Source organism: Podarcis erhardii (assembly GCF_964252035.2).
Source record: "Podarcis erhardii genome assembly, chromosome: 11".
NCBI lineage: Eukaryota > Metazoa > Chordata > Lepidosauria > Squamata > Lacertidae > Podarcis > Podarcis erhardii.
In genome coordinates this window covers 31,019,436-31,036,492 of record NC_138501.1, presented here as the reverse complement: position 1 = coordinate 31,036,492, position 17,057 = coordinate 31,019,436, and the positions used below count along the sequence as shown (strand labels likewise).

At 42.0% G+C, this 17,057-nt stretch overlaps 1 long non-coding RNA gene and 1 pseudogene across 2 annotated transcripts in view; one reads left to right on the top strand and one right to left on the bottom strand.

Moving 5' to 3' along the window:
• Nucleotides 1-17,057, top strand: part of LOC309352632 (craniofacial development protein 2 pseudogene) — a 244,138-nt pseudogene that overhangs the window by 128,551 nt on the left and 98,530 nt on the right. The window lies entirely within an intron of this gene.
• On the bottom strand, nucleotides 999-4,843 carry LOC309352446. Its single transcript, XR_014161323.1, has 2 exons — nucleotides 4,776-4,843; nucleotides 999-1,202 (listed from the first exon to the last, which is right to left on the bottom strand). It is a non-coding gene; the product is annotated as an uncharacterized lncRNA (long non-coding RNA).

Sequence of the window (17,057 nt, the reverse complement as noted above, 5' to 3'; positions counted from 1 at the left end):
TTCTCTGCTATAAAAGTTAGTCTCATATATATCTTGAATATTTGGATTAGATAGGGTTAGATTGTTTTGGAAGAAGCAATACCAGTACTGGGACAGACCTCAGAGCAGAGCTTGTTAGAAATAAAAGTCAAGACTTGCCACTTATGGGTGAGGGCCCATTGGTAAAGGGCAGGAAGCCCACAGAAAATGCTTTTGAAGGTGCTTCCCAACTGCCAAGTGATATGTCCATTCATGAGCATCAGGGTGGTGTAGTGGTTAGAGTGTTGGACTAGAGTCAAGGAGATGAGGGTTCAAAATCCTACTTGGCTGCCAAGCTCACTGGGTGATATTGGGCCAGTCACTGACTCTAAGACTAACCTACCTCACAGAGAGTTGTTGTGGGAATTAATTGGGGGGGGGGGAACCATATACACCACCTTGAGGTCCTTGGAGGCAAATGTGGGAAGTGGTGGAAGTGACATGTGGGGGAAATTTCCAAAAAGCGGTGGTTAGTCCTGGAAAAAATATGGTGTATCCCCCCCCCCCCCGAAGCAGCTCAACAACTTTGGCATTTTTCTAAAGAAAGCTCAACAATTTTGGAAATTTTCTATTAAAAAAAAGGTCAACAATTTGTTTGTGTCTGGATTTTCACTTCTTGAAATATGGCAACCCAAACAACTGCATCATGAGCACAAGGCAAGAATTCAAAGTGCATGCAGAGCACATCACCCAAGCAAGTGATCTGAGCCAGAGACTTCAAGTCACTGTTAGCTTAGCAGAGTGCTATTTTAGAGAGAATGATAAACATGCTTTAATAAGTCACTGACAACACATGGGCATCTATGGACGGGATCAGGTATGGGAATGATCACTCCCAGAAAATGTCTGCCACTGGCTTCCCCTTTACAACATCTTAAGGGTCAAGCTTAGCATGGAGTTGATAAAGCGAGGCTTCTTTCCCAGGTACAAAAGTTAAAAGTGTTGTGCAAACGAGAAGAAAAGCTTAAACAGGAACTGGGTGGGGTTAGGAATGTCACTTTTATTTTGCAGCATCAGGGAGCAGTCGCATGGCACTGAGGAGGCACAACGCTAGACAAGCAGCCCTTCACTTCCCCAATAGGCACCCAGCAGCCAGTCAACCAGCCACTTAATCATGGCCCTTAAACTCTGTCGACAGAGGCTTGTTTCTCATTAAGCACCTGAAAGCAGACCAAATGACAGTCCTAAGGGAAAAATAAAGAAGAAAGGTATTGGTTTTCAGACACAGTTCAAAGGCAACAGAGCCAAGTCTTGACCAAACAGAAACAATTGTCATTAATTCTTCACCTCCCCTCCTCCCTTTTTTTCCATGGAGCAGTCTGAAATAAATTCCCCAGGCTCTGTTCTGCTGAGACGGATCCTGGAAATGGCTGAATGAGGAAGATGACAAGACTGTATACAAATTTATTGTTCCATTTCTGCCAGATGGGTTTCTGGAAGGTAATTGGAAACTGGAAAGGGGTGTGGGGAGGAGATGGAGGAAACCATTGCTGTTTCAATGGTTGATGCCTGGCCTATCAGGCTTTGTCACTTCCACCAATGTAACGAAGTTGGATCTGGCCTTACTGTACCTTTGTGATTTATTTTTAGAGGAACAATATGCTTTTCTAGCTCAAACTACATTATTAACTGTCTAGGTTTTCCCCCACCCTCAGAATGAATCTTTGTGAAGAAATGTAACTTTACACACTTGTGGATAGAAAGCTTTGTAAAGAGATGCTTTGTGGTGTGTCCAGCAAATGGGAAGAAAGGGCTTCATCTTCCCTCAGTAGTCAGGGCAAGTCAACTGTTGAGAGCCATTGTTGTCGTGCTGCTTCTGCTTGATGGGCAATTCATGCAGGAAAATTGGCTGCCATCTTAAGCATACAGATTAGCTGGATCTCCCCAGAGCTTGGTTCGGGTTGACATGATATGGTTGCTAGGCAACCACAGAAAGCTCTTCCTAAATATCTCCAGGTTTGGAAGGAAATATTGAGAGGAAGGCAGGGTGGCAAGCTGGATCCTCAGAGCAAAAAAAAGATAATGTCAGGAGAAAGGGGCCGTGTGGGAACTTCAGGGCTACTTAGGGGGCAGAAAGTATCATGGTGTCAAAGGAGGGTTTGGTAGGCCTGGGAGAAAAGCATTGTTACTCAGCACAGGAAAGGGGTGGGTGAGAAGGGAAGAAAAAGAAGGAGAAATTGTATAGGGTGGAGAAAGGCATCATGGACACCATGAGAAGATACATGGGGTGGTATTCAATGAGGTCTTACTCAGAGTATACCCATTGAAATGAATGAACACGACGAAGTTTGGTCTGTTCATTTCAGTGGGTCTACTCTTCTTTGGTCTTGCCACTCAAGTGCAGATTTCAGCTGCTGTCCAGGGCTCTCATGTTCTTTGGGCTGCTCCTGAACAATGTTCTGCAGAGACAGAAAAGTTCCTTGTGCCTCATGCATATCCCACAAAATGTGGGTGTTTCGTGTGAGTGATCAAAAGAATATACACAGTGCAACTAAATAAGTGTATCAGCAAACCTAGTGCCCTACATTTTATAATCATCTTGAAGCTGAATAAAAAGAGGCGCTTGACAGAGCTTCTCTACCCTCCTTCTCAGCAGAAACACAATCATTTGCATTTCTTTGCTGAATATATTGAGGTAAGCGATGGGGGAGGCTGTCAGCAGGACAGGCCTCCTACATCCTGACACCAGAAATGTCTGAAGCACCGGTGACATTTAAAATGCCAAATGAAATGAACGGGGAAGTCTTCTTTAGAAGTGACAGATGCAAGAAATGCCTTCCCAGCCTTTGCTCTTTATTTTAACAATCCTGAAACAAACTGTCACCATTAATGAGAAAAGAAGATAGGGAAATACAAAGCTGTGCCTGATCCGCAACCCCAGCATATCATCATGATTCTCATACAGAGAATGGAGGCATTTGTTATTCTAATTTCCCTGGAACTGTTATCTGTTGCTACCATTCTTTCAGAGTGTTCATTACTTTTCAATATGGTTATAACCTTCAGTGCCTTGAGAATACACACACACACATCACACACACACACACACACACACACACACACACACACACACAGAGAGAGAGAGAGAGAGTTCACACCTCTTTGTCTTTAAAATACCAGGTACATTTGGAATTGCCTATTAAGTCTTTGTCAGTATATATCCATATGTTTACCAGTTTAGCTACCCACTTTCACTTTTCCAGTATGATTGAACTGTTTTCTGAGGGAAGAGAAATATGACGCTTATTATAAATAGCACATACATTTTTGATCCATGAAGGTTTTAAGAAATATTTCCATATTCAACAGCACTTACTCCAGTGGGATAATTTTCTCTCTCACTGGAAAATATGTATGTATGGGGGGAAATCCTAATGGATTTCCCCCACTCCCTTATTATTCTCTTTTATTGAACTGCTTGTGTTTGGGCTTCAAAAAGTTTAACCATATAAATGCAAGAAAGAAAATTTACAACTGCGAACCAGTAAATACACTACAATGTTCTCCCAAGCATCCAAAGTCAGTGACTTCAGTGCTGTGGTCCACTCCGGACTAAATTGTCACAGCTCCCTCCTTTTTTTCAATCTCAGCCTTTGTTCTGTCGTATAGATGCCAACAGGTCTGCCTAGCCTTCCTATTGGGTGCTTGAAAGCAACCCACCCCTCTGTGGTTTGCTAGAGTGGAAAACTAAAGGTAAAGGGGCTGCTTAGCCCTTTTTACTAAAAATTACATCCTCTCACTAGGTGCTATCCTGTTTGGTGATGGAAAAATAAGAAGTCCCATCTGGTTAGGTGCTTATTCCACCCAGTTTGTCCCACTCCACTGTACAGGCCATCTATATGTTCCCCTGGCTATGTTAACACATAGCTTCCCAAACCATGGTCCACAAAATGCTAACAGTCCATGAGCTTTATTTAGGTGGCGCATTGCATGTCTGTGGATTTGTGGCTGAAGGTGGAAGACGGCACATCTATTGCTTTCAAAATTCACACTAACTTTTAATTGCATTTTATTGCTTCTTTTACTTCTTTCGTTGTACTGCATTGTACTGCAATTTCAGCTCTGCAAATTTCAGATTGTAATACATAGCCAATAAAAGAAGCAATGAGAATGCAGATTACAATAGCTACAACAGGCAGTAAAATCATTAAGTGGTCTGCCAAGACTCTCAGCTATTTTCAAGTGGTCATTGATGGGGGGAAGTTGGGGAACCACTGCTTTACAGGACACCTGATGATACAATCTTTTGTGCAATATCTGGCAAGCCCTCTTCAATGGTGATTCGCTGTAATGTAGTTAAGAAGTGAAAAATATTTGTTCAGAAAAATAAGTAGAATCCTTCCAGTTCACAAACTGAAAACATTTTGTACTAGCTGACAGGGTGAGAACCCCTGCATTTAAATTCATTTAAAGAACTTCCACTGGGTATTTGAAGGGAGCAGATGGTGAATGGTATAACAATAGAGTGTCCCCTTCTCCAGGGCCACACTGTCATGTAGCCTAGTAGCCCGGGGGGGGGGGTCCCATTTCCCCTTTCTCTGCTGCCACCACCCACTTACAGTAAATGTCACCTCGTGGTGGTTTCTTCAGGAGTGAGGAAACTGCCTCAGTTTTAATTATCACTACAACTCTCTGTGTCACACTCAAACAGAACCTATCTTGTTGGTTGTGGATTGAGGGGACAAAGCAACTTGTCCACAAGACAAAATGGAGAACCAGAGATCAAGGGTGCCTCACTACAAATAATATCTACTGACCTTATTTGGATGGCCAGAGATGGTGCATCAGTCAGGGTGGACTGCTTCTGCCAAAGAGCCATGGTGTCTGTCACAAGAGACAAGGGCCCTGCAGGACTTGACATCTTTCCGCAGGGCCTGCAAGACAGAGCTGTTCCACCTGGCTTTTGGTCAGGGCGCAGCCTGACTCCCTCCTTTGGCAATCTTTACAAAACTTTAGTTTATGGTTGCCATCAATTTTGATTTTAATTAATTTTTATAATGTTTTTATAATGTTGTACTGTTTTAGTGTTGTTAGCCGCCCTGAGCCCGGCTTCGGCTGGGGAGGGCGGGATATAAATAAAATTTATTATTATTATTATTATTATTATTATTATTATTATTATTTTATGATGATGATGATGATGGTGATGATGTCTATGAAATGTGTTTCATTCTCTTCCCGGGTCTAACGGATTCCCATATTTGTGGTCTGGAGGCTATTTTCTCCGGGATAAATTGGCAGCTGACCTGGGAGTTATGGGGTGATGCCCCATATGGAAGTGGGTAAGTCTTGTATGAGTTATTTGAGATCTTCCAACTCTTCTGTACAGGACATAGAAGAGTATTTTTCAGGAAAGCGGGTTGTAAAGAGAGGCAGGGCATGAATGCTAAGTAAACTTGGGTTCATTCTTCTCTTCCCAAATTTAAAATAAGACCTTTGAGGTTAATGCCTCTGCAATTGAGGTAACAATCGGAGGGGGAAAGAACTTCTACCTACTGAAAACAAGTGCCTTTCACTGAGCATTTCTCCTGTTACAGACCCCATCAAAACAAACACGAGTTGTGCAGGATCAACAATTGGTGCATTGTGCTGTGCTTATAGTATGTACTTTGTGGAATGAATGCAGAATGGGATGCGATTGAGTGGGTTTGAGCGTAACGATTTTGATGCAAACACAGCTCTGCAGGTGTCCCACCCTTGATTTGTGAAGGCTGCTTCACAAATATATGGCCATCACTTCACTGCTTACAGGGGAATTATTGGACTATGTTGAAAAGCATTTTGTATAAGATGCTGTGTAAATTCTATGGAGCTTAATCTGTGATGAGCCATTGACACTTGCAGTTTCCAGCGATGCCACACAGCTGTCCAGTGAGGAGCAAGCGTGTGTGAACCAGTCTTCAGTCCCCTGCCCAGTCAATAACTCAAAAAGCTGCCAAAAAACCCACAAAAACATTTATGGTTAGGCTTTAACAAAAGCATTTGGAGTCCCCCGCCCTACTCCTGTCTTGTATTATCGCCCTTGCTTGCAATTCCTCTTTTTGTGGCAGATTGTACTTTTTTATCTTGGTTCAGTGAGGAGCCTTGGAGGAGAATAGTTATTCAAATCAAATGAGAACAAGCAAACTTCTCATTAGCTAGAAGAAAAATAGAAATCAATCTTGCCTCGCTCAAAAAGCAGACCATAATCTCTTCTAATTATTCCATAACCCCAAGGAAGCTGTCCCATGAGAGGAGCCAAGATAATCCTTGAATATTAAGGAAGGGGTAGAAAATGCAAGCAGAATTCGTAACATGGGGAGATGTAAGGCAAACAGGCACATGAGCAGGAGGCATGCTTCTTTCATTGCATTGTTCAACAGCCATTTCTCACCAGCTGAACGAAAGCAGATTGCCTTTCGCCACAAAGCCACGCAGAGCATGGAGACAGATTTCTAAGCTGCAGATAATTCCATTTCATAACTTTTTTTTCAACACCACAATTATTAGGTGGGCAGCAAATGCTTGGGATTCAATTTCACTGAAGGGGGGCTAGGACTGGGTCATTCTATGGAAACAAGATGAGAATAAAAGACACTACAATATTTTACAGTTTATGAGCTTGGAGTTGGGTAGGATTCTTACTTTGCCCCCATTATGCGCTACCCCACTGTTTCAACTCCCAAGAACAGCTAATTTTGTCCATTTGTTTCTACCTAATCCTCCAAGTCGTCATTGAGATGATTAATCCTCTTTGGCCAAAGCTGGTTGGAGTCCCCTAAACAGAAATTACTAAAATGGTTAAGGCCACAGTCCAGCACAAAACGGGACATGTTTAAACTCCCTGAAATCAGTGGGCCTAAACCTGTATTTGAGGATGACTTAAACATTTTATCATTTTTGTTTTATATATCCCAGTTTAGGAATGGAGGAAAATGTTGTTTGATTCAAACAACAATTTGCTGTGACAGACTTGTATGTGAATTTGAAGAAGGTGTATATCGGAATGCACAATCCTCTCGATTTTCCATTGTTCACAAAAAGATGGGGAAATGCATGCAAAAATGTGTATTTTAGGGGGAAACACTGAAAAGCATTCCAAATTGTGCATTTTCAACAAAGAACGTGTACAGAATAATATAGTGATAATATAATATGCATACAAAAGGTTTAAATACATTTTATACATAAAAAGAATCAGCAGCAAAATGGGAATGGGGTGGGATTGAGTGTATGTGAAACTAAGATGGAGAGGAAATAGGTCAATTTGTCCATACCTACATCTCTCTAAAATACAGTATGAATCTAGGAACTCTGGTGCGTGTACATAGAGGAAGCTGGTGCTTCAACATTCATGAATTGAATTGAATTGAATTGAAGTTGAAGTTTAATGTACCAGGAATCTTTGGGAGGAATTGCAGAACCATAGAATCATAGGACTGTAGAATTGGAAGGAACCCTGAGGGTCACTGAGTCCAACTCCCTGCATGGTAGGAATCTCAACTGAAGCATCCAGGACAGGTGGCCATCCAACCTCTGCTTAAAAACTTCCTACAACCTCCTGAGGGAGTCTGTTCCACTGTCAAACAGCTCTTACTGACAGAAAAAAATCTCCTTTCTTGTAATGTGAATCCATTGGTTCAAGTGCTACCCTCCAGAGCAGGAGAAAGCAAGCTTGCTCATCTTCCATGTGACAGCCCTTTAGATATTTGAAGATGGCTTTCACATCTTATCTCTGTCTCTTCTTTCCCAGGCTAAACATACCCAATTCCCTCAACCAGTGGCGTAGCTAGCCACTCGGGCGCCTCAGCGGCTGAGGGGGAATCATAGAATCATAGAATCATAGAGTTGGAAGAGACCACAAGGGCCATCGAGTCCAACCCCCTGCCAAGCAGGAAACACCATCAGAGCACTCCTGACATATGGTTGTCAAGCCTCTGCTTAAAGACCTCCAAAGAAGGAGACTCCACCACACTCCTTGGCAGCAAATTCCACTGTCAAACAGCTCTTACTGTCAGGAAGTTCTTCCTAATGTTTAGGTGGAATGTTTAGGTGGAGGAGGCGGGCAGATGGGCAGGGCGGATCCTGCAGGCACCCGAGCCACCACATCACTCTCAGGAGAGATGCATGGCTCAGGCACATTGCAGGCCCCATGGTGTAGCATCCAGTGCGCCCCACCGCCCCCCAGCTACGCCTCTGCCCTCAACCATTCCTCATAAGACTGGTTTCCAGACACTTGATCATTATTTTTTTTGGAGATGGGGACAACATTTGCCCATCTACAGTCCATAGGGACCTTACTTCTTTTCCAAGAATTCTCAAAGATTATAGAAAGAAGTGCTGAGATTACACCCAACCACCAGTTCTTGGCTACAGAGCTTTGGATTGGGATATGTGATAGACTTCAACAGAATTTTCCTGTTTTTTAAATCTGCCAAAAAAGAGCCTACTTTCATATCAGGCACACATCACCCAAAGGAGGGGGGAGCCCTTGAAAACCAATAAATCCAATTGTCCGCTTAATGAATAACAGACTTTCTGTGAAGCTCAACTGTAGAAATCTTTCTGCTGACCTTATAATCTTGTCTATGTCAGTGCTGCTGTGTTTGGATCACTCAGGTCTTTATCCTGTGCTAAACACAGGGGGCTTTGCTCCTGGGAAAAACACACATGCACACTGTCATTCTGACTTTGGCATTGAGATCTTCCTCTTGTTCATATCACAAGGGCCCTCTATGAAGGGAAATAGAAGAGAAATTATGGGAGACATGTTGACAATATGGCATGGCCAGTATAGAATGGTTGCCGCTTGTAGATAAGGGACTTCAAAAGACTTGTTCATGACTGAAACAAAAGTGGGAAGCAGCACCATGAAGCAGCTCCTGAGGCAGAGAACCTTGGGGCGATACTCCTGTTCCTATCACCATGTCTACTTTAAGGTATTGTAGTAGGAGCCAAACTCTCCAAACAGATTCTTGCTGGCTGGGCAAATTTTCTTCTTGAACCTGAAAGAAAGAGGGTGCTGGTGTGGTTTTTCACCAGCTGCACCAATTATTTCTTCCTACTTTTCTTTCTAACATACTGCTTAGCTAGTGACTCTAGTCCAGTGTTTCCCAACCTTGGGCCTCCAGCTGTTTTTGAACTACAATTCCCATCATCCCTGACCACTGGTCTTGCTAGCTAGGGGTGATGGGAGTTGTAGGCCAAAAACATCTGGAGGCCCAAGGTTGGGAAACACTGCTCTAGTCAACATGAATCTGAAGCATCTTCATTTAAAGCAGCAGCTGGGATCAAAACCTTCTCAGGCACTTTTTAGCAAGATGGGGACTGATGTTGCTTATGGCGGCTTCCTGCCCAAATATAATCTGGTTCATGAGATTGTCTTAGTGGAGTGCTGTATTTACATCCCTTTTGACAAAAATGTTTTCATGTGTTTCATGGGAACTGTTTCCAAAGTCAGCATGGGGCTGCTGAATGCCAAATGGGAGCTGACCCCAAGGGATTTCCTTGCAAGAGTAGGTTTTAAATGCCATCTTCTGATACTTCCTGTGGTGGCATCTGAGGAATTATCACACCATGGCCCTCAATGTTGCAAAATGCAAAGCCTACCTGTAGTTGCCTAAGATAGCTTCTTTGTGCAGGAGGGATTTTGTGCCAGATTTTATCTTGAGAACCACTCTGAGATGTATTGATGAAGGGCAGTATATAAATCTAAAACAAACAAACTCTAGCCATGTATTTAATTGCTCCAATCCAATGCACTCATATCCACATGTGGATACTAAACCACACATGCAAAATGGTATTGCATGCATTTCTCAACTCCAGAAACCCCTAACCATGCCTAGAGCTGGTCTGTGATAGAACCCAATCAGACCACAGATGATTATTCCTCATGAGTACCTTTCCTTATAGTGAACAAATAGAGACAATGAATGATCATTGTTATAAGCAGCTGCATGGGCCTGGGTACTGGGCGTAAGTGTCAAAGGTTTTCCTTTTAAAGGGCCGGGGGGGGGCGGTGACTGCTGTGCTGATAGTATCACTGAAATTGCTATAGTAGCGTTGCTGTCAATAGGATGAGACATGGAAAAATAGACACAGAAAATGCTATTAATATTCTGCCTTTTTGCAATTTATTTGTGGATATATTTAACAGCCAGTCTTTTACCTTGCTAAGAAATCTTGCTTCTCTTCCCTAAAATCAGTACCACTTCATCCATACCACTTCATCCAGTATCATCCTCTATCACTTACCAGTGGAACTGGTGGTTATAAACATTATGTGAGGGGAAAGACAGGAATTTTCTTTATGTCCAAAATACAAAAACAAAGAATCAGAAATACAACTCAGAAAGATTGAGGGCTCACTATGATGTTCAAAATTCACTTGTTTATTTTATTTGAATCAAATAGGCATGATTGTGATTTTTGATCCCCAGCTATTTCAAGTGAGGAGAAATGCAGAAAGAACTTGATTTTTCTTTCAGCTGATATGGAAGCCTTGTTTGGAACTCAGCATTTTGGCCACATTTCTCTTGATGTTGTGTTTGTGTGTGTGTGTGTGTGTGTGTGTGAGAGAGAGAGAGAGAGAGAGAGAGAATGACTTTTTGCAATTGCTGTTCATTGTATTTGCAAGTGCATGAATGATGTCAGGTTTCCACCTCACACGCTCCTGAGTGTGTGTGTAACACATATATACTAATTACAAGTAGAAAGCACAAATGATACTACATAGTTCACAGCATCTGTTAGGGCCTTAATTAATTCAACCTCCACACCGTCACCATAGCAACGATGCTTAACAGACTATGCTGACTCAGAATGTTCAATAGAAAGCCTTGCACTACATATTTATTCAAATTACAGTCATTACTGAAATATTTCTGTATTAGCTCCATAATGGCAGGGTTGATGGTAACAGAAGGATCCCTTTATATAGGTGACCTTATTTCATATATTGCCTTATTGTCATGCAGAACGGCATTCATGCTTGAGAACATAAAAGCAGGCACACTCTCTTTAAAGGCACCTTGCATTGCATTTAAAATTTGCCACCTTTTCATGTCCAATGAATATTCCTGGGAGCAAATGAAAAATCTTCATTTTCAAAAATGTATCATTTTCAAAAGTGTGCCTGAATTATAGCAATTCAGCAATGCATGGAACTGTAAGGACTGTATCTCATATAACCTTTTGTTTCTTGTGATTTATGAATCAGAAACTGATACCTCACTTTGTATCAGCCTCATAGTTTTGAAGGAAAAGGGGATCACAGAGTTCAGTTGAAATAGACTTTTTGAATTTAGGGATTTAAAGAAGCAGAAAACTGAAGATAACTAATGTGCACATTCCATAAAATGAAGCTACTGTAATGCTTGCATATTGCACCACCAGAAAACTGTCGAATAAAAGCATACATTCTGCTGGTTTTACAGCTCTTGTTTTGCAAAAAGAATCTGGGAAGGTCTTGTTATCTGACAGTTTCATTTCTTCACTGAGAACATTTAGTGTCATTATCTCATCATTATCTTCTTGTCCCTAGCACTGTGCAGACACAGAAGCTTTCCCAGAGAAAGGGGAATCCTATTATGCAAACAATACAACTTAATGCTTATGCAAATCTACCTGCTTTGCATAATTTATGTCAATTAACAAAATAAGGGCTGATCGTGCAATTGCTACAACACTTCCTCTTATCTAGGGAGGGAGGGATCGCTCCATTTCCACTGTCGGTTTTTTTGTACATACTTTGTACCTAATCTGTTTCCGTTTGCATTCACTTTAAAAAAATGCACTGAAATTCATGTTTAAAATTAACATAGCCTACATTGTTATGTGGCAGTCTGAGGGCTGCCTTTAAATTGTTCAGTTCTTTTCTTTTTAAAAAATGGAGAGCCACTCTAAGCAGCTAGAAAACCCACCTGCTGGCACTGCTGCTGCTGCAGCAGCATGTTTTCAAAGATGGGATTCTGAAAGTGACAGGATATTATGACAACCTGTCCTCACAGGGACATTGTCCAAGGAAAGACAGCATTGGCTGCCCCTACATACTCCTTGGGCACTAGTAAGTATTTAAGTATTTATGCATAAGTATTTAATGCATCCATGCACTTGCAGAGGACATTCTGATCCATACATTAGAGTCGGCTTTGGTCAGGTTGGTTTGCTTCAAAATGCAGGCTGACAAAATTTCTCAAGTTCCCCAGCTCTTCAACTTCTTCACTCTGACAGGCTTCCTATGCAAAGTAGCAAAGAGTGATCATAACTGTGCACATGTGAACACATATGAATCTGTAGAAGAATGTGGTTCTGGTATAGCCCTGCATAGGTTCTGGCTACCTCATTACGTTGCTTCCAGACGGATGCAATATATCTTGCTAAGAAACATCCCACCTGCGTGAGGCTTATTTATACAAGAAATGAGTTTCCCCAAAAGCAACTTGAGGGATGCTTCCCCCTCATCCCCCAAAACGCCTCTGGTAAATAATGAAGAGCCCAGGTAGGTGTGTTCTATCCAGACCATGAAGAACACAGGTGTCCTGGGCAGAGATCTCCACTGGTTCCTCTTGAAAATTGTTGCGGGTCTTGACAGACCACTTAATGATTTTTCTGCTTGTTGTAGCAATTATTAATTTACTGTGCTAGATGCTGTATGGCTTTCAGTCATATATTTAGACACGTGAAACTTGCCAGCCAATGGTGATGTGTGGACCACAGTTTGAGAACCCCTGCAATCATGGATGATGATGTCATAAGGATGCTGTGCCAACTGAGATTTCTAAAAAGACAGTATTAATTTTTCAGTGTCCAGTGGACAGGCACTAGATACTCTCTCTCTCTGTGTGTCTCTTTTATTAATCCCAAATCAGTGTGCCTGGGAATCTGCCAATAAGTAACTAGTAGGACAGAAGTACGGTATATTGTGTCAGGGCAAATCCACTCTGTACAATGAAGACTAATCAATGCAAACCTTCTGTGAGCTTAAAGATCATGCCTGAAGATTTCAGTCTTGTGCTCTAATAAGTACAATAGGACACATGATCTTGATAGGGGACATCAGAATGGAAAGTGCATAGTCTTTGCAGATCTGGAACTTGCTTGTATTGAATAAATAATGTCTCTCTTCTGCTTGATACTTAATTATTTTCACTGAACAAGTACACCGTGTCCCTGAACTTGAAAAGAATGTTATACTCCTATTGTACTAAGACAAAATTGCTACTCCAAAGGTATGTACAAATTCTGTTAATCTCAGCTGTAGGATAATCTAATTATTATTTTTTCTTTTGAAGTATGCAAAACAATATTTACTGAATGGATTATGGAAATTTCAAGGTAAAGCTAGCTTTGAAGATTAAGCAACTTACATGCTGTTAATACTATACTACATTTTCTTTTTTCTTTGCTTTCGTTCTTTTTTCTCCCTCCTCCTTTGAAATTAACAAGGAAGCTTTATTTTGCATGGCAGATAAAATCTACCTAATGCACTTTAAAAATGGGAATGCCGAGTGAATCCTTTGAATACGTCTCGACTTAAGGTGAAAGTTAGTAGTGCAATGTAGCAGCAAAGCAGACTGTTCCAATAACTTTATGCACTAGGGTTTGCTGGGGGGGGGTTGACCTTGAAAAATGCCCTTGATTCTTTAATAAAAAGGTGATCATAATCCTCCTGCTGCAATGTGACTTCTGCAGGGGAGGAGATGCCTGCATTCATAGCCATGCCTAACAGATGGTCTTGTGTTCCTCTATAAATCTTCATGATGGGGAACATCAGTTACTATGGCTTAGCCTGGAAACAAGGCCTACCCTGAGCACTTGGGTATTTTGGATGTGGCGTTGACTCTGCTTTTTTGTACAATTCCCCTGTAGCCCCCAGTGCTACCACTGTAAGACAAGCAGCAACTTTTTATCTCTGAATTAGTGCCCAGCACCATGGTCTTAATGCCAGGAAAAGCTAGTGCTACTATTTCCCCAAGTAGCGTATATACGGTAACCCTTTTTTAAAGCCATTCAAGTTGATGACCAACACAAGATCTTTTAGAAGCCTTTCCCATAATTCATGCATTCCCTCCCATTCACAATAAGATAGAGGAATGAGAACTACTATTGCCCATCTTTCCTTGCCATCCCTTCTCTTCACTACAAAGACAAATTATCTTTCTGGGTCTACGTCCAGAAGGTACAATGCCAGATTGTAGCATTTGATTAGAATAGGCCTACAGTCTGCTGCCAGTTACATCCCCTACTCAAATGTTCTCACTTGGGCTTGATGTGTTTGAAAAAGAAGTGAAAAAATGAATTCAACACCTTAATTGGATGTTACTGAGATAGCCTGTTCATGTGAGTTTTAAATTATGTGAATTAGTCCAAAATGGTCCCAAGACACAACATTTGGATTTACATCTGAATTTTTCAAAATGCTAAGGTCTCTGGGACTTTGAGACCATCAATGTTGCTTTTCTGCTTGTCTCTGTAATTGCGTGGGAACCAGAATTATGGAATCCAGAAACTGGAAATAAAATTATTTTTGGCAATTTCAGCCACTTTTAATATTTCAAGTTCCGAATGAATAACAGGACATTTGGGGCTCTACTTCTTTTACGTCTGTCGGAGATCATTTTGTGTGCAGGCTGCATATGAATGAACTTTTCAGGGAGGGGGGATGCAGCAGAGTGTTTGCATGCTGTCGTTTTCAAAGGCTTGTAATGAACCATGAAAATTTGCCAGCATTTCAGTAAGAAACTGTAAAGGACATATAGGACACAAAACAGCTCTTCTGATAAATTTTGAGCTAAGGCATTTTGTGAATTCGGGAGACAGGCTAGGAAAAAAGCCATGCTAAAAAAAGTTAAGATAACCAGTCATTCTAAATGACTGGGGTGGGACGACGACTTTATTTTACCTCAGGAGATTCATCTGACATAGTTTCTGTTTATCCATCTAGCCAAGGCCTGTCCAAGACAGTTTGGCACCTGGGGTGAACCACAAAGTTGTCCCCCCCCCCCTTCTGCCAAGGAAGAAAGTGTGAGTGAAGATCTATATCAGGAAGAAGGGGGAAATCAAGACCTACATCGGGATCTTCTGCTCCTGTGGATCCCACCACCTGAAGTGATCACTTCATGTTGTCTCATGTGTGGGCCGGCCCTGCATCCAGCCCAATACTGGGTACCCCAGGTATGTGTCCCTCCAAATATTGTTGGGCACTAATTTTCCATTTACGGCCAAGCAAGAATCAAACCTAAGTCTCTACAGGATAAGACTTGTAGCCTAACCCACAGCTTTGTTGTTATTGTTGTTTAGTCGTTTAGTCATGTCTGACTCTTCGTGACCCCATGGACCAGACCACGCCAGGCACTCCTGTCTTCCACTGCCTCCCGCAGTTTGGTCAAACTCATGCTGGTAGCTTCGAGAACACTATCCAATCATCACGTCCTCTGTCGTCCCCTTCTCCTTGTGCCCTCTATCTTTCCCAACACCAGGGTATTTTCCAGGGAGTCTTCTCTTTTCATGAGGTGGCCAAAATATTGGAGCCTCAGCTTCAGGATCTGTCCTTTTTCTTGGCAGGGATACTGGAGTGGCTTGCCGGTTCCTCCTGCAGGTGGATCACATTTGGTCAAAACTCTCCACTATGACCTGTCCATCTTGGATGCCCTGCTCGGCATAGTTCATACCTTCTCTGAGTTATTCAAGCCCCTTCGCCACAGCAAGGCAGTGATCCATGAAGGGGAGCCCACAGCTAGCCAACATGATTTTCTCTAGATGTTAAGAGACTACTGCTACCATTATTCCTCATCATTGGCTATGCTGGCTGGGGCTGATGAGAGTTGGGTCTAAATAAGGTTGCCATACATCTGGGAATTCCTGGACATGTCCTTTTGGGGGGGTCCTACACCCCCATGCGGGGGGGAATTTTACATTTTAAAGCAAATGTCCTGGATTTTTGGGTTGTTTATTTATTTATTTTATTGTTAGTGATGATAATTTGTGTGTAGGTGGCTCAGGCTCTGAGGATCATCTCTGTGCAATGCAGGAATATGCAGCTGCCCCATACGGGGTCTGAACCTGCAACTTTTTCATTATCGGCACCATGCTCTAACCAACTTTGAGGAACTGTGCAGTATAGTCCACTTTTAATACCTGTTCCTATATATTTGAATAACTTTATCAGTAAATGGGGCTGGAGGCTAATTTTGTGATATGTAAAAGTAGCCGAAGTCAGGGCCTCCGGCTATTCCATCGTGCTTTTACAGGTGGGTAATTACAACGGACAAATTAATTGAAACACATTAAGGCAATACACTGGGGGCTCCAGCTGGAGACAGGATGAGCATTCCAGATGGAAAAGGTCATTAATTTGTCCTTCAGGGACCCGAGCATCAGCCTGGTAATTACTGTAATATCACCCCATAGCTGATTGTGTACTGCTGCTTCCTTTGATAGGAGGATGGTATATAGTGAAGCAACTGCAGCAAGGAACAGACTTGGATTCTTTATTTAAAAAAATACAGGAAGCAGTTGATTCTCTCTGGAATCCCAGAAAACTCGATGAAGGTTAACAAGAAGCCATTCCCTGAAACCTATTTCAGTCTCGTGAAAAGACACATTTTCTTTTTGGTCAAAAATTAAAAATCCACACTGATGTGGATTTACCGTTTGACCTCTGCTCTTGTCTTCTTCCCTTGCCCCCAGTAAATGATTGCATGAATACCTTTTTTTGCAGTTGCTTTGTCAAATTGCTACTCACACACACTCCTCCTCCATCCGAGTGAAATACAGAGAGAGAGCTTCTCTTAATTTTGCTTGGAAAGGATTTTGCACAACATGACAGACAGCAGCAAGTGATTTCAAGAAAAAATGTGGGTCAGCTTTCTGGGTCTGGTTAGTACCACAATAAAACGTGTCTGGGATCAGGCAGCAAGGATTCAATGTAGGCTCATGTTTAGATTACTGCAATGCATGCAATGTGGGAATCCCCTTGGGTTTGCCCAGAGGCTGCAGCTGGTACAGAACATAGTGGCTACATTGGTTGTGGGAGGAAGCTATCACTAGTATGTAGC